The 23,343-nt window shown below is 30.8% G+C and overlaps 2 protein-coding genes across 9 annotated transcripts in view; one reads left to right on the top strand and one right to left on the bottom strand.

Moving 5' to 3' along the window:
• The window catches only part of LOC119616244 (protein limb expression 1 homolog), a 69,318-nt gene that overhangs the window by 14,094 nt on the left and 31,881 nt on the right, over positions 1–23,343 (top strand). The window lies entirely within an intron of this gene.
• The window catches only part of LOC119616243 (ionotropic receptor 75a), a 468,776-nt gene that overhangs the window by 428,651 nt on the left and 16,782 nt on the right, over positions 1–23,343 (bottom strand). Inside the window, exon 3 of one of the 3 annotated variants that reach the window (XR_005232511.1) lies at positions 18,588–18,819. The exons of the other annotated variants lie outside the window; for them this stretch is intronic. The gene's annotated coding sequence lies outside the window, so the exon portion shown is untranslated. Of the gene's footprint in view, positions 1–18,587; positions 18,820–23,343 lie in introns of those variants that run through there. 3 annotated transcript variants of the gene reach the window in all.

Genomic DNA, 23,343 nt, shown 5'->3' with positions numbered 1-23,343 from the left:
AATTATATTGAGAACCGCAATTCTTTGACACATGCCCCCAACGCTGACAGCTGAAGCATTGAATTTCCGTGGTATTTCTCTTCGGGTTTTCCCATGTAATTGTCTGATTCAATAAGTATTTTACTGAAGAGACATAATTGAGAGATTTGCCCGGTAATAGGGTCACCAATAGAAGACCTGTGTCAACATTTCTTTTCAATGAGAGTGGTGTTGTAAATCTCGTAATTTTTGCCACTACGCTTGGAATTATTTCGTTTAAAGCTATTTTAACTTTATCCATTTCTATGCCATTGTACAATCCGCTTATTAGAAGTGAAACTTGCATTAGCTCTTTTGGTGTAAATAAATATGCCTGAACGGATTGTTCACGTAAAGTCTGTAACATGGCTGAGTGAGCCGCGGGATCTGTAAAATAAAGTTTACTTTTAACTTTGTTCACTTTCCTAACTTTAAATGTCACATTTGGTGGAGTTGTTTTACAATGCCTTTGACGTTGATATTATAAAGAAAAATAGGCGGGCAGTATGAAGTAGCATTCCCCTGTGATATTCAAGCGCCTGGTTTGTTATCCGATCTTAATTGTCGATCCTTGGGTGGAATGTTCTCAACCTCAATACCAGCAAACAAGGCGTATCTATTTTGGTTGTTGGGGTCATAACCCAACATAGATAAGTCAACATTTGTTGTCGATGAATTTTCCTCAAGTCGTTGTCGTTTTGATGTGTTGTTGTTCTCGCCAGTAATATTTGGCAAACGTTGTTGGGATGTTGTCGGAATAACCTGAGCCATCGCAGAAGTTGGCATCAAATAAAGGTACCACAAAGCAACTAGTTGCTATTGGGATAGCCACCGATAGGAATCCAAGTCCCCAAAAGAGTTTGTTCTATGAAATATATAAAAATTCCGCTCAGAAAAAAAATTACATCCAATCAGTCCTGAAGTTGGCTGCAGTTCCCCTAAGGATAATAATACAATCAAAAAAATTTTAGTCGGCTCCTTATATATCCCTGGCAATTATAATACAGTGAAACTTCATGAGGGTCTTAACAGAATATTGCAATTAACTGCGAACTTTGATGGATTTATACTGGGTGGTGATCTAAATGCGAAGAATGTTACATGGGGAGATCAGATCGATAACATGAATGGGAAATCTCTTCATAATGGGCTCTTGGATAACCCCTTGGACGTCAGACGAGTTTCGGATGTAAAACCCTCACATCCGAATGGCAACTCATTTTTAGACCATTTTCTTTTGAACCCTGAGTTTCTGGATTATGATGGAAACTCACAAGCCTGCCAACTTTTTCTGATCACTATCCCATCTTAATGCTTAGAAGTCCACATATAATTACATCGTATAAAAACACCAACTGGTCAGAGTTCCGTAATGACATGGAAACAGCCGTTCACACGTTGTTGTGAACGGCTGTTTTTTGTTATTTAGTTTTAAGTTTTGTTATCTTTATCTGAGCAGTTTTTTTACACTGCATATAAATGTTAAAAGGCAATGAGCAAGTCTTTAATCTTTCTCATTCACTCGTGTATTTTTTTTACATAAAGCTTATTATTTTAAACAAGTAGTATATTCTATTTTCATGATTATTAGAATAAGACAATAATAATTCTAAATATTAACAAATCGAAATTGTTAGATTGTACATCAAAAAATTGTAATCGAAATGGAAAGTCTCAATAAAAATCTAAATCTAAAAAATCTTTAATTCTATTCTGTTCTCACAGCGCAAAGATCGTGTGCGACTACTCTCACACATGAATTAGTGTTGCCATTTGCAATAATTTAATTTTTTACATATTTCAATTAATTTAAAAATTATTTAGTTTTTCAAATGTTATGAGTATTAAAATGTTATTATATCTTTAATAAAAAATAAATAACTATAAGAAGAACTAAAACATACAGCTAATAGTAGCAACAATATGTATTTTAAAGTATTTAAGTATTTTTTTCATAAATTTTTTTATATAATTATTTACTTAAATAATTAAAACAATATTTAACATAACAAATATTAAAGAAATAAGATTTATTCATTTATAAAATATTTAAAACAATAAATTAAGAATTATAAAAAATGGCAAGTCTTACACTCATAATTTCAAAAAGCAGGCATGCCTTAGAAGCCTCAATGTAAACATTCAAGATTTTACGAAGGGCATTTAAAAGAAAATTGAGAAAAGCCCAGGGGGAAAAAGTCTCAATGTAAAAGGGGACTAAGTTATTTGTTGTATAACCATCATTATCTATTTTATTTGTTTGGCAAAAGTATAGCAAAACAAATATGTTACTCTTATTCTCTTTGTACTCACTCACTCTACCCATGTTTGAGAAAATAACAATATCAACTTTTACCAGAACTACTCAAGTACTCATCAATACGCACTCACAGCATCACAGTGTGGCAGAATGGAAATTTTTTGGAAATAAATCTGGCATTTCTAAACGGCTGATCCGATCGGTATAAAATTTGCCGTGAGCGTAGCCAAGGAGTATTCGAGTTTAAGTTTTGAAGATGAACCCTGCAGATGCCCCAGAGACGGCGCTGTGGCGGCTCAAAGTAGGGTACCTACGACATGTAAAATTTTTAAACTCGTGCCATTTTTTTGTTTTTCACCCAAATACAAATATTTTTATATTTTCTGAAAGCGCTCGACGAGAAAAACATGCTTGGACATACTACTTATCTCTTATAATATTCGAGTTATAGGTATTTAAAAATTTTGTGATACAAAATTTACCATACCTTGGTCCGCCTTTTTATGAATACCGGGCGTAATTTTGGACTCAATTTGTTAGTTAGACAACAAAATTTCCAATAATATACAAAAAATTTCAGATCAATATCATTTACAGATCCAAAAATATACGTTTTTTAATTTAAAAATTCAAAAAATTTTAGATTTTTGCGGTTTTTTAGCCAAAAATGTGTCTTAACTCTTTTATTAATAAAATAAAATTTTCTTTAAGAACATATAACAATTTTATAGTTTTCTAAAAGGTATCTTTACGCAGAACGCTTTGGCGTAAAAAACTTGACCTATTTTTTGAAAATGTTGCCACTGCGTCCTTCCGAATATGACCTATTTTTTATCAAAACTTCAACTTTGGGCGACATGTTCTAAAATCCCAAAGCTGGGATCAGAAAACTGAAAGCAGTTTTGGAAACCTCAATATGTTTTATATTTACTCCAAAAGTATTTTCCCAGCCCTGAAAGAAATGTGGACCCTATGGGCAAAAAAGTAAAAAATCCCATTTTTGGGATTTTCATTCCTCTTTTTGGGAATTGCGGGATACCCTTTGACCTTTTCAATTTTTTTTTTGCATTTTCTTATTTGAAATGACAAATTTAACAAGCGTTGAAAACTTCATTGAGTTTTGTTCATAAATAAAGATTTTGTCTTATATTACATATTTGCTTAATTTCTAAAACTATGATTTATATCAAAATTTTAATAGGGTCGCAGATAGCTACAACAATTTAGTCCATATTTATCCCTTAATATCATTTTTTAGTTAGATATTGAAATTTTCGACCCTTTACAAAAAATTTCAAGCCAATATCTCAATTACATTCAAAAATATGTTCATTTAAACCTATGTCCTTTAATTTCATCTTTTTCATATTTTAGTATTAAGTATGACAGAACATACATTTGGTGTTGAATAAAATATTTGGACAATTTTTAAAAATTATTTAGTTAATTATTTTATTAAAGACTATTTTAAGTACCATATTTAATAAATCTACAATGAAGATTACATTAAAGTACGAAGAGTTGTGTTCCGTTTTATTATATAAAAACTACATATAGTAGAAAAGTAGACAAAACAGGCATATCGAAAATTGAAAACATTTTAAAACTTTTTGATGTAAAAAGTAAGTCTGTGGATGGAAATCAAAAGAAATTTCGATTAAAATTTTGTAGTTGGATGGAAACTACTACGGAAATCTCAACTTACAACACATCAACAGGAGCGCCTTGCAAGTCATACGAAGACTTATGTTCAAGGTCAAAAAAAAAAGAGGGTCACACAAAAACTTTTTTCAATCTCAAATGAGGAAATTGCTGATACATTTAACGAAATGCTGGATTCCGTACATATTGCAACTATTCTTCCTAATGCATCACCAAAACGACTTAAGCGAATTGTGGAAAGTATACCAACTCCAACATCACAATCAAATTTTACTGAAGAGGAAGCAATAGCGCTTATGTTGGAACTGGGTCTCAGTCGAAATAAGTACAAAATATTAAGGAAAGCTCTGCATGAAAAAGGACACAATATCATACAAGGCGATCCAGGAAAAAAACAAACTATCCTACCATCACCTATTGCTGTTAATGATGTAGAAGCTTGTATTGATATATCATCTTTGCTCGAAAACACAGCATCAAGAATTGTGTCAGACTTTTCAGAAGACCAACTAAGGAAAATTCATAACTGTGATGTTGTCTTAATGTGTAAGTGGGGATGTGACGGTTTATCAGCACTTCCAGAATACAAACAAGCTTGTGGAAGTCGGACATTAGCAGACTACAAAAGTGTATTTATGTCATCATTAGTGCCATTACGAATTCGTTCATATTCCCTTAATCCATCATCGTCAAGCATCGGAAATTCATTTGAAGATATATGGATCAATATAACTCCGGGTTCAAAAAATTTTTGTAGACCCATTGGATTTGAATATATAAAGGAGTCAAAGAAAACAAAAAAAGATTTAGTGGAATATTTAAAAGATGAAATAAATGCACTGGAGCCCATTTGCATAAAAATAAAGGAATTCTCTATTAACGTATCATATCAGCTAAGCTTAACAATGATTGATGGAAAGGTCAGCAATGCTATAACAGAAACTTCTTCCTTCTGGAGATGCTCAATATGTAATGAGAAAAAGTCGCAATTCTCAAATATAAACAAAAGCAGAAGTATTAATGAAGAAGTCCTGTCTTTCGGAATTTCACCACTTCATGCCAGAATACGATTTTTGGATTACTTTTTACTTATAGCATTCGACCTCAAATATAGAAGTGTGCCAGAGAATCTTACTAAATCAACAAAAAATAATGAAGAATTGAAAGAACTGAGAGCTGCGGAAAAAAGCAGTATCCAAGAAGAATTTAAAGTTCAGATTGGATTAAACATCGACAAACCACTTCCAAGTTGAGGTAGTACAAATGACGGTTATACGACGAGAAGGTTTTTTCGTGATTTTGAAATTACTTCAAAAATACTGGAATCGACAAGGAGTTGCTTCGAAGAGTTAACACTATTTTAATGGCACTGAATAGTAAACATAAAATTAATGGAAATCGATTTGAAATTTCTAAATTACTTGTATCTCTGTATCCATGGAGGGAACTGACACCAACAGTACACAAAGTATTGTGTCATGGTCAAATAATAATTGAATCGAATATTCTTCCACTTGGAGAGTTAACAGAAGAAGCCCAGGAAGCGAGGAATCGAGATTTTAAGCATGTTCAACTATTCAGCTCAAGAAAATGCTCCAGGCAATCACAGAATGAAGATATTTTTAATAGTTTACTTCTATCTTCTGATCCTGTTCTTTCAACTATGCGAAAAAGATGGATTTGTTATGAAACTCTATCATCTCAAAACAAGGAAGATTTAAAGGACTTATATTACTTTCTGGATATGTATACCGATATGACAGATTATTTTATAGAAAATAAGTAGTGTTAGGAATTAACTATATAAGTAGGTTGTAAGAATTAATTGTATTATGTTTAAGATAAACAGTTCAAATAAAAAAAGCTATTATACTAACTGATGATATTGTATTAAATTGTGTTTTATATTTCGGTGGGCGGGAAAGGTGGTTTGTGTGGGGTGATTTAGATGTTGTTGTGCGTGGCTCATAATAAAATTATAATTTTTTTATTGTATGTACAATGTTATAGTCTTTAATAAAATAATTAACTAAATAATTTTTAAAAAATTGTCCAAATATTTTATTCAACACCAAATGTATATTCTGTCAAACTTAATACTAAAATATGAAAAAGATGAAATTAAAGGACACAGGTTTAAATGAACATATTTTTGAATGTAATTGAGATATTGGCTTGAAATTTTTTGTAAAGGGTCAAGAATTTCCATATCTAACTAAAAAATGATATTAAGGGATAAATATGGACTAAATTGTTGTAGCTATCTGCGACCATATTAAAATTTTGATATAAATCATAGTTTTAGAAATTTAACAAATATGTAATATAAGACAAAATCTTTATTTATGAACAAAACTCAATGAAATTTTCAACGCTTGTTAAATTTGTCATTTCAAATAAGAAAATGCAAAAAAAAAATTGAAAAGGTCAAAGGGCATCCCGCAATTCCCAAAAATAGCAATGAAAATCCCAAAAATGGGATACCTTTTAGAAAACTATAAAATTGTTATATGTTATTAAAGAAAATTTTATTTTATTAATAAAAGAGTTAAGACACATTTTTGGCAAAAAACGGCCAAAATTTTTTGAATTTTTAAATTAAAAAACGTATATTTTTTGGTGTGTAAATGATATTGATCTGAAATTTTTTGTATATTATTGGAAATTTTGTTGTCTAACTAACAAGAAAAAAATGAGTCCATTTGGTCCAAAATTACGCCCGGTATTCAAAAAAAGGCGGACCAAGGTATGGTAAATTTTGTATCACTAAATTTTTAAATGCCTATAACTCGGATATTATATGAGATAAGTAGTATGTCCAAGCATGTTTTTCTCGTCGAGCGCTTTCAGAAAATATAAAAATCTTTGTATTTGAATGAAAAACAAAAAAATGGCACGAGTTTAAAAATTTTACATGTCGTAGGTACCCTACTTTGAGCCGCCACAGCACCGTCCCTGGGGCATCTGCGGGGTTCACCTTCAAAACTTAAACTCGAATACTCCTTGGCTACGCTCACGCCAAACTTTATACCGATCGGATCAGCCGTTTAGAAATGCCAGATTTATTTCCAAAAAATTTCCATTCTGCCCCACTGTGCAGCAGTAGACACTGCCACAAAGTATACAGAGGTGTCAAATTTGACAGTTCAAAAACACTAAAATCAGCTTTTTTTGAAATGGTCTCGGTAGACAGAGAAAACTAAATTGTGGGTTTAATACACACAGTGCGTTAAAACAAACAACACTATATAAGGCTATTTTGTAAACAAAATAACAAAGCAAAAGAAAATAAACAAAATGAAAATAAATTATGTGCAAAATTTCAAAAAGGTTTAATTGCATTTAAATTATGTGTTTTATTAATACATATTATGATGTTTTATTTTATATTTTTTACAGCAATTAACTAATAAATTACTTACCTATAATAAGAAAATTGAAAAGAGACCCAAAATTAAGACCAAAACAAAACAAGTTGAAATGGTATCGTGCGAGAGAGACAAATATATTTTTTTGACGTGACGCCTCTGTATACTTTGTGACACTGCAATACGTGTGCAAACAGTTGTAACTGTGCACGTCTTTAAATCCCAACCTCTTACAGTAGAATTTGCCTTTTTGAGCTTAATAAATTCTCTTTCAAATTATCTATGAAGTCCTTAAATAGCGATTCTATGGAATATTTGTCTATGGCCATGATTCTTTACGCCAACTTTCAATTAGCTATCGAAAATTTAGCAAATTGCTTATTTTTCCAACAAAATTTCCAAGAATATTTTGTATTTTACGAATACAAAGTAAGTATTTGAAACGTTTCAAATAAAATATTAAATATTATTTAAGGATAAACAAATTTAATCTATATATATAAAAATGAATGTGTGTTTGTTTGTATGTTTGAACGTTATAGACTACAAAACTGCTGAACCGATTTTCTTGAAATTTTCACAGCGTATTCCTGTATGTCTGGAATAGGTAATAGGCTACTTTTTATTTTGAAATTTCAAGTGGGCGAGGTGCCACGCCCATATTAGAAAATATTAAATCCGTATATTTGAGATAATATAACAGTTATAGAGTCCTTAAATTTTGTCGGAGCCACTTTAGTGTCAATATGATTATTTAGGACAAAAAGTAGGCGGAATAGCATTAGGGGGCGTGGCACCTCACATATAAATTAAAAACAAAAATTCGTTTATCTTATAAACAATTACAGTTAGAATCTTAAAATTTTGCACAAATAACAAATAACATCCATGTTAACATTTTGGGAAATAAATTGGCGGACTACCCATGAGGGGAGCGGCACCTCCCATATTAATTAAATGCAAAAATTCGTTTATCTGGGAAACTAATAGAACTAAATTCTTCAACTTTTGCACTAAGAACTTAAATATTCGTCTGAATATTTTGGAGGAAAAAGATCGGACTTTCATCTGGGGAGCTTGAAGCCCCCACATGAATGAAATATAAACATTTTATATCTGAGAAACTATTAGAGCTAGAATCTTAAAATTTTACATAAAAAACTCTGACATTCATGTGAACATTTAGAGAATAACGGGTGAGCTTTCAATTGGGGGCTTGGCACTACATAAATGAATTAAATACAAAATTTCGTATATATTGGAAACTATTACATTATTCAAATTTTTCATAGATAGATAGAAATTTGCGAACTTTCAGTAATTTGCTTGGCATCTCTAATATGTAACATTAGAGTGCTCCAAAAAAACGAAGTTGCGAATTTTGCCCGTCCCCCCCTCTAGAATTGTTCTATGGGTTGTAAAACTATGTCATACAAAAAATTAGGCTGATAGGATAACGTTAACAGGTGCCGCAAAGGCACTAAAGTTTCCAAGTGCATTTACAAGGGGAAAAAATCGATTTTTTTCAGTTTTTGCTAAAATTTTGCCACTTAATAATAAACTTTACAATGTATTGTGATGGAATCGCAATGTACACATAAAAAGCTTTTCGGAAAGATATAAAACATAAATATTGGTTGAAAACTTTCAGAGTTATTGCAAATTCCCCAGACCATTAACGTGTCTCACAGCACATGAATTCGAAATGTGACAAAAAAATTAACATTTTTTAGGAAATATTGTAAAAAAACATTTTGTTACTTAAAATATATATATAATAACTAGAATGTTAGCTTTTGTCTTTATACGATAACGCAAACTTGTTCTCAGCTATGGTTAAAAAAGTTTGAATTTTTCAACGGCCGTTTCAAATCTCCAATTTCAGTTTTTTTGAAACTTTGTTAAACAAATTTTAAAATTTTTAGAAGATCTCATGGGGATTTATGGACAATAGATAAGGGAATAAAACGGTAAAAAAATTAGATCAATAATTCTTACAGTTTAGCTGTACCTGCGATTTGAACTCGGCGGATTTCGGGAAAATCGCATTTTTTTGTAATATATTAGAGAATACGTATTAATTTTTTACTGTTGTACATTTTAAACAAAGTATTTTCAGAGTATTATAGACCAGATAATATAAAATATATATTCCAAGTTTTATTCAATTCGGACATTCTTAACCCATAAAATGTGGAGTTCAAAGGTCAAATTTTGCTATATTTGGGAATTCTCAGTGTACCATATCGAAATATTATGTATTTGTCGGTCATATTTAATAAAGATGACTTGAATTTTTAGTATAAAGTCTTATGTTTAAAATAGCAGCGAAAAAAAGTAAAATTAACCCTTTAAAACACATGGGAAAAATTTAACCCCGAATATCAAAAAATCGTAAAAACACTATCCATTTGAATAATGCTCTATATAATTAGAGGAATAACATAAATAAAACAAAAAAATATATATTAGGTATAAAAACTTATGAATTAACCCTTTTTGAACCTATAAAGTTTGTATTTTTAGACATATTATGTCGAAAATGGTCCGAAAAAATGGACTACATAAATTATCAGTTTTAAAAACAAAATTTTTCTTTTAAAAATGTACACCTATAGTTTACTCCATAGTCGAAAAGGGTTAAAGTATAATTTTTTATACTTAATATATACGTTTTTGTTATATTTCTGCTATTTCTCTAATTATATAGAGCTTTATTCAAATGGATAGTGCTTTTTCAAATTTTTGAACTTTGGTGTTAAATTGTTCCCAAGTGCCTTAAAGTGTTAATTTACCTTTTTTTCACTCTATTTTAAATATCGGACTTTATACGATAAATTCCAGTAATTTTTGGTAAATATGGCCAACAAATAAATAATATTTTAATATGGTGCACTGAGAATTCCCAAATATAGCAAAATTTAACCTTTGAACTCCACATTTTATGGGTTAAGAATGTCCGATTTGAATAAAACTTGGAATATATATTTTATATTATCTGGTCTATAATACTCTGAAAATACTTTGTTTAAAATGTACAACAGTAAAAAATTAATACGTATTCTCTAATATATTACAAAAAAATGCGATTTTCCCGAAATCCGCCGAGTTCAAATCGCAGGTACAGCTAAACTGTAAGAATTATTGATCTAATTTTTTACCATTTTATTCCCTTATCTATTGTCCATAAATTCCCATGAGATCTTCTAAAAATTTTAAAATTTGTTTAACAAAGTTTCAAAAAAACTGAAATTGGAGATTTGAAACGGCCGTTGAAAAAATCAAACTTTTTTGACCATAGCTGAGAACAAGTTTGCGTTATCGTATAAGGACAAAAGCTAGTATTCAAGTAATTTTTAGTATATTTTAAGTAACAAAATGGTTTTTTTTACAATATGTCCTAAAAAATTTTAATTTTTTTGTCACATTTCGAATTCATGTGCTGTGAGACACGTTAATGGCCTGGGGAATTTGCAATAACTTTAAAAATTTTCAACCAATTTTTGTGTTTTATATCTTTCTGAAATGCTTATTCTGTGCACATTACGATTCCTTTACAATAAAGTGCAAAGTTTATTATTAAGTTGCAAAATTTGAGCAAAAACTGAAAAAAATCGATTTTTTCCCCTTGTAAATGCACTTGGAAACTTCTGAGCCGTTGCGGCACCTGTTAACGTTATCCTATCAGCCTAATTTTTTGCATGACATAGTTTTACAACCCATAGAACAATTCCAGAGGGGGGGACGGCCTGTCGGATAAAATTTTTTTTCCTTCATACAAGCTTGGAGCACTCTAATGTAACATATTGTAAATCTAGAGAACTATTGCAGTTAGAATCTTCAAAATCGTTAAGTGGGTTTTTAATTTATACTGCTTTTAGGGTAGCAAAACACACTGGGTAAAGCTAGTTCAAAATAAAATACATATTTTCTATTTTTATTTTCATTTTAAATAAATTTATTCGAAATAAGCCACAACTCTGCATAAAATACATCTACATATATTTACTCGAATATAAGTTTTTGTCCTTAAATGATACCGTGAACCTGTTCTCAGCTATGATAAAAAAAAATATTTTTTTACGCGGCAGTTTTAAAACTCCATTTTCAATTCTTTTAAATCTTTGTTAAACAAATTTTAAAATTTTTTAACTATCACCGGGAGATTTATGACCAATAGATTAGGAAATAAAACGGTGAAAAAATTAAGTCAATACCTCTTATAGTTTAGCTGTACCTGCGATTTGAATTCTGCAAAAAACTAATTTTATATTTTAACTAAACTAAATTTATATTTTATATTTTAAAAAAATATTTACGGAATATTATGTCTTAGATACTATAAAATAAGTCGTAAACATTGAAGGTCAAATTTTGCAATATTTGGAAATTCTCATTGAAACATATCGAAATATTATTTATTTGGTCTGGGGAATTTTTAATAACTTTTACATTTTTCAATCAATTTTTGTGCTTTACATCCCAGCAAAAACACGATAATTGGTTATACTTCCATAACTACTTACTTTTCAATGACTACTACTTATCGTCTGCATTACTTAGAAGTACTCTAGTAATGACTTTCTTATAATCTGATATAGAAGTACTTTATTTTCGGCTTTGTCATTTTGTTTGCACATTTTATTTAATTGCGTGTTAAGAATTGTGTTTTACAAAAAAGAAAACAAAATAAAATTTGTATGTGATAGCCATTATTGACGCGCAATAAAATAGCTAAGCAGTGGTGCAGTGAGTAGAACGGTTGACTAACAAACCGAAGTCCCTGGTTCGTATTCTAGGTGGCTCTTTTTATTATTAAAAAACAAAACAACTTACTCAACAACTGTTTTGTAAGAGAAATTACAAGTACTTCTTTAACTCCCTATTTGTAAGCGAGCGTAGAAGTACTTGCCTCCAATGACATCACCTTGTTAATATAATGAACTAAAATGCTAAAGAAGAAGTAGTGAAAAGAAGTTTTAAGTGGATTTGTTACATTTGCGTTGTATGCAATCAATAATTGCCAAAAAAAAGTATAATATTCGACTAAAAATTAAAATATTTATTTTATAACGTATTACAAATACATATTATATTTTTATAAAGATTGTACTACAAAATTAAATGAAAAATACTCTAGTTTTATTGCGTGGAAATTTTGTTTCTTATACCCACCATCAAAAAAGATGGGGGTTATATTGAATTTGTCATTCTGTTTGTATCACATCGAAATATTGGTCATAGACCCATAAAAGTATATGTATTCTATGTCCTTATTAAATTCTAAGACGATCTAACTATGTCCGTCCGTCTGTCTGTTGAAATCACGATAGAGACCACACGGGAGGAGCTAGACAGTTAAAATTTTTCATAAATATTCTTTATTGCTAAGGGCAATCGGTCCACATTTTCGGATAGCCCCCATACAAGTGGACCCCCAAAAGCAGCATTAACGGGCATAACTGCTTTAGAAGTACGAGTATAGCGATGAAATTCACCATAAATAAGTTTTATATCAGCCAAAATCTTTCTATAAAATGTTTTAGGATCGGTCTATAATTTTGTTTAGGATCGGTCCATAATTGACCCTACCCCCCATATAAGGTCCCTTCTGAAAATGGCTTTAACAGTCATTACTGGCCCAAAAAAGCAAATGAAATTCGGTATAACTAAGTTTCTTACGAACCAAAACCTCCCTACCAATTTCTTTTTAGGATCGGCCCATAAATGGTCCTACCCCCCATATAAGGTCCCCTTCTGAAAATGGCTTTAACACTCATTACTGACCCAAAAATGCGAGTATAGCGATGAAATTCGGTATAAGTAAGTTTCTTACGAACCAAAACCTCTCTACCATTTTTTTAAGATCGGCCCATAAATGACCCTACACCCCATGTAAGGTCCCCTTCTGAAAATGACTTTAACGCTCATTACTGCCTAAGAAATACGAATATAGCAATAAAATTTTACACAATTTAGTTCCTCGCGAGCCAAAATCTCTTTACCAACTTTTATTTGGATAGGTTCATAATTGACCCTACCCCCATATTGGGTTCCCTTCAGGCTTTAACGCTTATTACTGGCTTAAAAATATTACTGGCTTAAAAATGTGACACATTTCATCGCCAAAACCTCTGTACCAATTTTTTTCTATCGGCGTATAAATGACCCTACCCACATATAAGGCCCCCCTCTGAAAATGACTATAACGCTCATTACTGGCTTAAAAATATGAGTTATGAAATTCGCTAACGAATTTCATGCGGAACGTGTCGGTAATTCAGCCTACCCCCATATAAGCCCCCTTTAGAAAATTACATTAACGCTAATTACTGGCATAAAAATGCGATTACAGCGATGATATTCAATGTAAACAAGTTTTATATGAACCAAAATCGGTCTACAAAAATTATGAGGATAGGTCAATAATTGACCATACCATATAAAACCTCTTTAGAACATTTGATGAAGAAAGTTCAGAAAATTACTAGTACAGCGATGAAAATCGACATCAAAAAGTGTATACTTAGGAACATAATTCTTCATTCTAAATTTAATGAGGACTGATCAATAACTGACCCTAGCCTCTATAAAAAGTTCCCTTCAGGAAAGAGTTTTGGTTATTAAAATACGAGTTTTCCTAATTTAAAATTGCGATGAAATTTGGCATAAACAAGTTCTATACAAAACGAAATCTATGTACAAAATTTTATGAGTATCGGCTCATAATTGACACATATAAAGGTCCTCTTCAGAAAATTACTCATACGCTCACTGTTTAAAAATTTAACAAAAAATATTTTGTTTTTAAAAATTAATATTTTGTTAGTTCAAAAGAGCTCGGTCCATAATTGACTTAAGCCATATTCCAAATATCACCCTGATGTTTATAGGAGTCCATTCCTTTCACGGCATACTGTTTGATGGTGGGTATATGAGATTCGGCACAGCCGAATATAACACTATCACTTGTTTTTGTTTCAAAACTTTTTACATCTAATGACGTGTTTTCTAAATCATCTAAGTTGGGCTTGACATAAAGAGGATGGAGTTCTAAATTAAACTTCAAACCAATGTTAAGTTTTAAAATTTTATAGACTTCATCCATAAATTCTCTCCCAGCTTCGTTCAACAATATTTCCGGTATGAGACATTCTTCGTTATTGGTATTGTATGACAATGTACATAGGGGCAAAGACATATTAAAAAGGACAATAAGTTAACCACTGGCTTTTGGTACAAGTTAATGGTATCATTGAAAAGATAATATTCTCTAGTTTTTGAATACTTAAAAATATTATAACCCACCGAACAATATTATGCAAAAAAATTGTAAAATATAAAAATACCAAATACCAAATATTGGAATTATAAAAGTTAGTAAATAGTAGAATAATGTTATATATGCTTAATATATGTATATACATATGTTTAAATAAATTAAAATACGCTTAAAGAAATTTTTTGGTAAATTTTAAAACAAGTTAACAGGGTACAGAATTCTTTGAATATTTGATGCTCATAAGTACTTAAACATTTACTAATCGAAATTTTTCTCAATATATGCATGTATGTAGTAACAATTGCAACCTTAATTTTATGATTTAGTCGTTTCTAATCATTACCAGAAATTTTAGTAACTAAGTACCACTGAACATCAAGAAGAGAAACGCTGTCAAAAAGTACTAAAGTCTACTGTCGGTACCTAATTCTATGAATGTATTAATAGAATTCTCAAGTAAACATAGTTGCAAAAAGTCAGATTTAAAAATATTGAAAAAAATGATTACATTTAAATTTTTATTTTAAAAGATTTGTTTAAATATTTTGCAACATAATTTATCTATAAACATTTTCGAAGAATATATGTTGGGTTTTAAATCTGCAATATTGAAAATATAAATAATTTATTTGAAATATTGTTTTCTTGTACCATACGAAAATTTACAACATTGTCTTTTTTCAGTTTTCTAACAACAAAAAATTAATGTCAAAAAAATAAAAAATATTTTTTTCGATTATAAAAAATAGATTCTTTTCGGGCTATTAAATACATTTAAATTATGCAAAAAAATAATAAAATATAACTTTAAGTGATAAAAAATACTTTAAAGAGCTATAAGCCACGAATTTTCGCGACAAAGTTTTGAGAGAGAGTGACATTTTTACATGTGTGTTGGAGTTACACAGAACTCGTCTGTGAGAAGAGCTTAACGTTATTGTTGTAAAAACACGTCACAGTTTCATTTCTTGGGGTTCAGTCACAGGGTATACAGAGGCGTCACGAGCAAAAAACTATTTCCATCTCTTTCGCACAAAACGAATTCAATAATTTTTTTTAGCTGTATTTTATATACCTCTTCTCACCAAACAATTTCAAAATCAAACAAAAGCTGAGTTTAGACTTTATTAAATGTCAAAAGTGACACCTCTGTATACTTTGTGGTTCAGTGCTAAGTATTATAATGCATTCATTGATACTGTTTTAGATTGTGACTTTTCAGGCATGCCTTTTTCTCAATTTTCTTTTAAATGCCCTTGATGTTTACATGTGACTTTTAAGGCATGTGAAAGTTGCCATATTTATAATTCTTAATGTATTTATTTAAATATTTTATAAACGAATTAATTTTTTTAATTAATTTTTCTTAATTTTTAAAATATTTTTTAAATGAAATAATTTGTTAATTTTTTTAAGTAGTTATTTTATTAACTTACAAAAAACATTACTAAAATGCTTTAAATTACATTTTTCTTTACCATTAGCTGTAAGTTTTAGATCTTTTTGTAGTAATTTATTTTTTATTAAAGAAATAATTTCATTTTAATAAGCTAACATTTTAAAAAATCAATTACTTTCGAATAAAATAAAATATAAAAAAAAATTAAATTATTGGAAGTGCCAACGCTTAATATGTAATCGCACGCGATCTTTATGCTGTGAGAGCAGAATAGAAATAAAGCAACTATCAAAATTACGAAAGTGTGACAAAAGCAATGTCGAAAAAACCCATCAAATTACGTTTCGTGCTTGTTTTGCAACACTCTTTTCTTCTTTCTCCTCTTTGCCTACAAGCTCGTAAGGCATGACTGGTGTTCCTGACTCAAAAGTCATAGTCTGAAACAGGTCAAATTCGAAATTATCATCCTTAAATGTATCGATCTATTTTTGTACAGAAAGATGAACTATACTTAGAATCTTGTTTAGAATATTTTCTAAGGAATATTGAGATAAGAAGTTAAATTAAGTAATACATATATTAGACATATTATTAACTGAAGTTAGCTACATACAAGTTAGCATAGGACATATTCTATTAAATTTGTATACTATATACATACATGTTATAAATGTATACCAATTGGATATATAAACAAATTTAATAGTTTTCCGATACCTAACTATTCTGATTGAAACTTTAATCGAATTTTCTATCGATTAAGAAGAAGATAATCGAATGTTTGCTGGTTAATGCTTATGTGTATTTTAATTTTGTATCTATTTTAGAACTTAGACATCATAATATATTTAAAAAATTATTTTGACTTTTTGCATATAAACTTTGTTGAAATCATTATTAAATAAATCAGGTTGAACAAAATCTATGTGTATATGAATATTTTCAATCTCGAAAAAATCAAAAAGCCGCAAAATGTTAAAAACGATTATAATTCTAGACATCCCTTATTTTAACGGATATATAATAGTTATGGGCAGTTTTGTATTACTTTTTTACCTTTAAAGTTTTGAAAATTAAAAAATTAATAATTACAATTTTCCTTTCAACTTAACTGTGCATTTTGACACTTGTTACCATTACTATGTCTTAAAAATTCGTAAATTAATTCTCAACGAAATATAATATTACTAGCTGCGTGTATCCGGCATTGCCCGGTAAAAAGTATATATGTAATAACTATACCTTTTTTAAATAGATGTCAAAATTTAGCTTATAACTTTAATTAGTTATTAAATGTTTCTGCATTATGTTTAATACTTAAAGTCAGTTTCTGGACCAAAAAGTCCCTTAAAAATTTACAAATTGAAAATGAGTTTAAATTAGGAAATTTTGACTAATGTGTAGAAAAATGTAAGAAACTTTTCTTGAGAAATTATACTGAAATCAACGTTTTCAATCACTGGTAGCGAACTAAGGACACTTTAAAATTAGTTGCTTTAATTTTCCCATGTGCAGTAGATTTAAGAACTGTTCAGTTTAAATTTCGTCACACTGTACTTTGAATTGTAGAGCGCCTGGTGTAAAGAGGCAAAAGGCTTCTGGAATTTTATTAACTACAAAAATACGTACCATTAAACGTACAAAATTTCAAGCGATTTTCTTGCTATTCGAAAAAGTACATACAATTGAAGAAACTCTGAAACGATTATGAAAAATTCTGCACAAAAGCATGAAAAATTTGGAAGATTTCAAAATTCTTAAATTAGAACAAAATTACGTTTTTTTCTGTCCTAGGAAAATATGAGGAGTCCTTGAATTTTGACAGAGAAAATAAAACAACTTTTAATTTGACAAACAATTTTGAGTTGTTCATTCAAGAGTAAAACCACCGTTTTTGTCTCATCATTGTTTCTCTAAAATACATCCATTTATACAAAAAGTACGTTTAAAAATATTATTTTTATTCATTAGCTTCTATGCATCCACACTAAAGTTTTCGATGGATTTAGACAACACTTATTAAATCCGAAGAAATAAAGTTTCAAAGGTCAAATATCGTTAGATATACAAAAAAGTTACCCAAATAATTTTACTTATTGAAATATCCACATCTTCCTCTAATTAAAAAAATCGGAATTTTTTAATGGTAAATGGATGTGGTTGCATCCGATGTGGATAATCCTGTTGAGAGGAGAAAACATAAGTTCTTGTGACATAAGATACATGTTCTCGGTCGAGACCCTGTATCAGCGTAGAAAAGTTGAAAATTTACGTGATTTAATCCAGGAACCTTGTTGTAAATCGTCCAAGGTTCCTGGATTAAAGCTATATGTATCTTACCTGTGTTAATTTTAGCCATCAGAGCGTTGGTAGCCGTCTCGCTCCGATGGAGGTTTATTTGGATAACCTCAATCATTGTCCTCCATTAGTGTGATCACCTCCCCACTCGTTGGATTTGACTCCTCCGGGTAACCTGAAGTGGCTATTGATGCAGTAGGTACTATTGATGGCACTGCGGTGTACATAGCAAGAGCAGTCTTTTTAATCGACACTTTCCCAATTTTGGACAGCACTGCTGTTCTGTCTTCTGGCGGGTAAGTGATTTCCTCCTCGCTTTTAGAATTTGACTCTTCAAAATTACCAGTACTTGCTAATGATGCTTTGGGTACCGTCTTAGGTGTTTTAGTGTCCTTATCGGGGCCGGTTTTTATATCCCTTTCAATCGACGCCTCCCCAATTTTGGCAGCTGCACCTTCTTTTGGCGAGTTAGTGGTAGCTTCCTCGCTTTTAGGATTTGACTCCTTAACGTTATTAGTAGTTGCTACTGATGCTGTGGTGTTAGGTATTTTATGAAAATACAACAAATATTATTAAATATGAAAATGTATAAATATACTAGCATATATAAAATCCATTGACGTTATGACACACCAAAAAGTTTCATAGTGCATGAACGTTATGACAATTTTTAAAAGTGTTATAATGTCCATTGACATTGTATCACTTTTAAAACAGAACTGTATTTGAAAATTTGTTATGGTTATACTTCATAATGAATTTTGACCCCAACATTGGGGCAATTTTTCGTTTTATATTTTATGGCCGTTTTACCTGGGGTCATAATTCGCAGCGCCGTAAAAAACATCCCGTTTTTCCACGGCCAGCTCAGCATTTTGACCACCAAGAATTTCCAGTATACGTTCATTAGCCAGTTTACTGCCCCATCCTTTTATGTAGACAGTGGACTATAAGAGCATCGGAAGCTCGCTCTTCTTTGTCAGTCCCAGCTTAGCGCCGTCCCAGGGATTAGGGATACTTTCCACCAAGTTCTTTAGGGTACTAACACATTGGTGAGATGCCAACCTCATATTTGTTGCAATTTTGGCGTAAGACTTTTCCTTTTCCACTGTCTAGCCTCTCTTTCCTCGCTTTTCGGGGCTTCTTTTGAGATACCCGTACCTTCGAGGTTGATTTCGCCGACGTGATCGTCTTCGGAATATCTGTCTTGGCGTTGTCACCCTTACTCTCAGGATTCTGACTTAAGGTTCCTTTGAATGAAGTATGGCTTGTCTTCGACTGTGTATTAGAAGACGGGGAGCTCTTTTTCTTCTTAGGTTTATTCTCAGTTGTGAACTCTTCGGGAAACCAGATCCTCTTTGAGAGAGTCCGATTTTTCCTTTGGAGTGACGTTGGATTGACTAACTATTAATTTCTGAAACATCTTTTCAACTTCATCCTCTGTGCTCCAGATAGTCTTTTCTTAGTAATAGCTAGTTTAGCTATGCTATCACTCACCTGTTTCACCTTTGCTCTACTTCATCCTTTTTGGGATTTGCTATAATGGTGTTGTTATTATCATCTGAGGATTCAGAGTCGGAACCCTCACCTATATTTAAAGGCAGAGGTAGCTTAGAGCTCTCTCCGAGTACATCCTTCTCTTTCACCCCTATGTTTTTGCCAATGGCATGCTGTACACGCATTGTCCGCCACGGAGGCCAAGGTACCCACCTCCGTAGTAGTACTTTGCCGGTACTGGGTTATTTTTGCCCTGCACCGTAACTTTCATCTTTTTATTTTTATTTTCCAGTTTGTTGGTCCGCGGGGAATATAATATTCCCAGGTGGTAGACAATCTGCCCTCCCTCAGCTTGAGTCGAACTAAAACTGTGGGAGGACAGATGGTCCATCACCACCCCCATCCATCCGGGGACGCGCTTGGTAGGAAAAACGGGAAAACTCTCCAGAGATTTAACAATAAATTTAAATTTTATATTTTTGATATAAAACTCGATTTGTATAGAAACAAGTAAAAAGGTATAGTTGAGCGTCGCCGATCATATTATAACCTACACCAGTTATGAATATTAAATGTGATTTATTTCTCATAATAAAGCATTTATCTTCAATATTACCTTGTTCCGATACATTTAAGCAATTTATGGATGAAAAACTAATTTTCTGAAAGAGGCTTTATATGGGGGGCAAGGGGCAAATATGGACCAAGCCCGGGCTAGGTCAAATAATGGACCGATTTTAACCAAGGCTTCGTCCTTGGGTCAAAAAAAAACGTGTGTGCCAAATTTCATCCAATTATCTTGAAAATTGCGACCTGTACCTTGCGCACAAGGTTTACATGGACAGCCAGCCATTGGTATACTTTAAGGTATAGGACGAATATTTTTGTATGTTACAAACAACAGCACAAACCCAATATACCCTCCCCACTAAAGTGGTGTAGGGTATAAATATGAGTGATTATTGTTTTCTCGAATTGAGAGTTATTTAAAGTGAATTTTTAAAGAGTTATATAAATATAAATTTTACGGGGAGATATGAATGATTTTCTAGATAGATTTGTAGATTTAAGTTTAAAATTCGATTTTTTGTGAAAAATGGAATATGAATATATTATTTACCCTATTTTAGGAGCGGTCTTGTTCAGTAGTTTTTATACTGCATCGTAGACATTCATTCAAGATCTAATATAGTTTATAGTTTTCTCGATCGTAGGAAACTACATTCGATTCTCTTTTAAAATTATTATTTTCTGAGGATATACAGCAGATTACTGGTTTTGAAATAAAACTAGTTTTCCGGTGGAAGATATAAGTGATACGAGTAATATATACGGATCTACAACAATATAATTTTGATAAAAAATTTTCATATGCTATTTTCTCGATCGTAGTAAACTACATCCGATTCTATTTAAAAATAGTTTTATTTTTGAGAATATACAACGGATTACAGGTTTTGAAATAAGAATAGTTTTTCAGTGGAAAATATAAGTGATATACGAATATACGAAAATATATAGGGATACACGAATCTACAACCGATTTTACGCTTTAAATGAAAATCGATTGAAAATAAATTAAATTTATTACAGATTATTATTTTACCGAATCGTGAAGTAAGTTAAGGACCTACAAACATTTTAAAGTTTTCAATTAAAAATAAATTTTTGATTAAAATTTTAACTATCTACATAATAATTCTCATATACTATAAGAAGTATATATCATGAGCATTATAAATGTAACAAAAAATGGACGGAAAAAGGTCATTGCATTTCATTAAGATCACAACAGGCCCGAAATTGGTTGTATAGGTGTATTTATTCTGATTTGATGTAGCATAAAATCGGTTGGCCGTGAAACACACAAACACACAGTCTTTTTCATATAATTATAGGATAGGATAGGATAATTTTATAAAAAGTACGCGTAGAAGAGGCGTGGCATCGGATCAAGATCTTATATATATATATCCTATAGTTCTTTTCGAACTTATACCTATCGGCATGCAAAATTTCAGGTGAATCGGTTTAGTAGTTTTTGCATATTGTGATTGCAAAATTGGTGTAATAATAGTTTTACAAAAAATGGGCGTAAAAAAGGGCGTGTCATCCGATCATGATCTCATATATTCTATTGTTCCCTTTGGGGTTAGACCTATTAGCGGTCCAAATTTCATGTAAATCGGTTGAGTAGTTTGCCGTAAATTTGGTATAATAATTGTTTTACAAACAGTTGGCGTTTTACAAACAGCGTGGCGTCTGATCCAGATCTTATATAGTTTATAGTTCTTCCTGAGGTCAGACCTATCGGTATACCAAATTTCATGTAAATCGGTTCAGTAGTTTTCTGTAAGTCTCAAATTAAAATTTTGTATAACAATTATATAGAAAAAAGTGAGCATAAGAAGAATCGTGACGTCCAATCATGATTTTATATAGCCTATTGTTGCACTTTAGAATAGAACTATTAGTGTTCTAAATTTCATGTAAATCGGTTGGCCGTGAAAGCGTAACAAACACACAGACATATCTGCCAGATTTGACGATTTATCATCATTTTGACGATTCTTCGTTTCAAAAATAGCAAAGTGACGATTTGACGATTTTTTCCTTGAAACTGACGATTTTTGAAAAATTAAAAAAATTAAAGATTTTATATTTTTTTTTATTTTACAGTGAAAAAAAAAAGAAATTAATATTAAACTTGGAATTCAATAAAAATAGAATTTATATTATAATGAAAACTAGAAATTAAATTCTAGAAGAGCTTTATAAAACATTCTAAGTCGAAAAAGTGTGTTTTGAGTTTTAAGCTCTCAAAGCTTAAACATATTTAACATCTAAATGTGTATGCTATGTACATTATTTCTTATAACTTTTGAAGAGATCGACAGATCTGAACACACACTGTATAAGTTAAATCCAGTACAAACAAGTTTTGTAAAAGAACTAAATTTTACGAAGAAATCTCACCAAGTTTATTCTTTTTATATCTACCCAGCAAAAAATAGTGCTTCCTCGGAAGCAGATTTGTAAGGCAGAGAGCAGTTGTTACTGCTTGCACTTGTTATGAAAGAATATATGATTTTTATATGGGATTCCTCTCGTAGAGGCTCTGCCTAAGGAATCCAAAATGTGAATATTTCATATTGTTGAAATTGCGCTGATTTCAGTGAATTAATATTATTTTTCAACACTGAACATTGATTTAAATTTAGAAAGATGCAAAAATTAAGTGATTTTAGAGCTGTTGAGAAGCAAATTTCTACACCACAAACAATAATTGCTGAATATGTGCCTTCCAAAATCTTTTTTGTAAGGCAATAATTTTAAGATGCAATAGAAGAAGGAGTTAAAGATACAGTAGTTATATTTATTGCTTCCAAATCAAGAATATTTTTTGCTAGATAAGTACTTGTTTACAGAAAACTTAAAAAAAATTTACAAACAGTTTTTTGCTTAAAAAGATTAAAATATTCCTTGTGCACCAAAACAAGCAATATTTTGATGCAACAAACTTTGAGAAATTTAAGGAAAAAGATGAACATGTTTCTAT

This window comes from Lucilia sericata, unplaced genomic scaffold, assembly GCF_015586225.1.
Source record: "Lucilia sericata isolate MDLA Ls3-8-SP2 unplaced genomic scaffold, ASM1558622v1 Contig000063F_arrow, whole genome shotgun sequence".
Classification (NCBI taxonomy): Eukaryota; Metazoa; Arthropoda; class Insecta; order Diptera; family Calliphoridae; genus Lucilia; species Lucilia sericata.
Note: the sequence above shows the minus strand (reverse complement) of the source record. Positions and strands in the feature narration are given on the sequence as shown.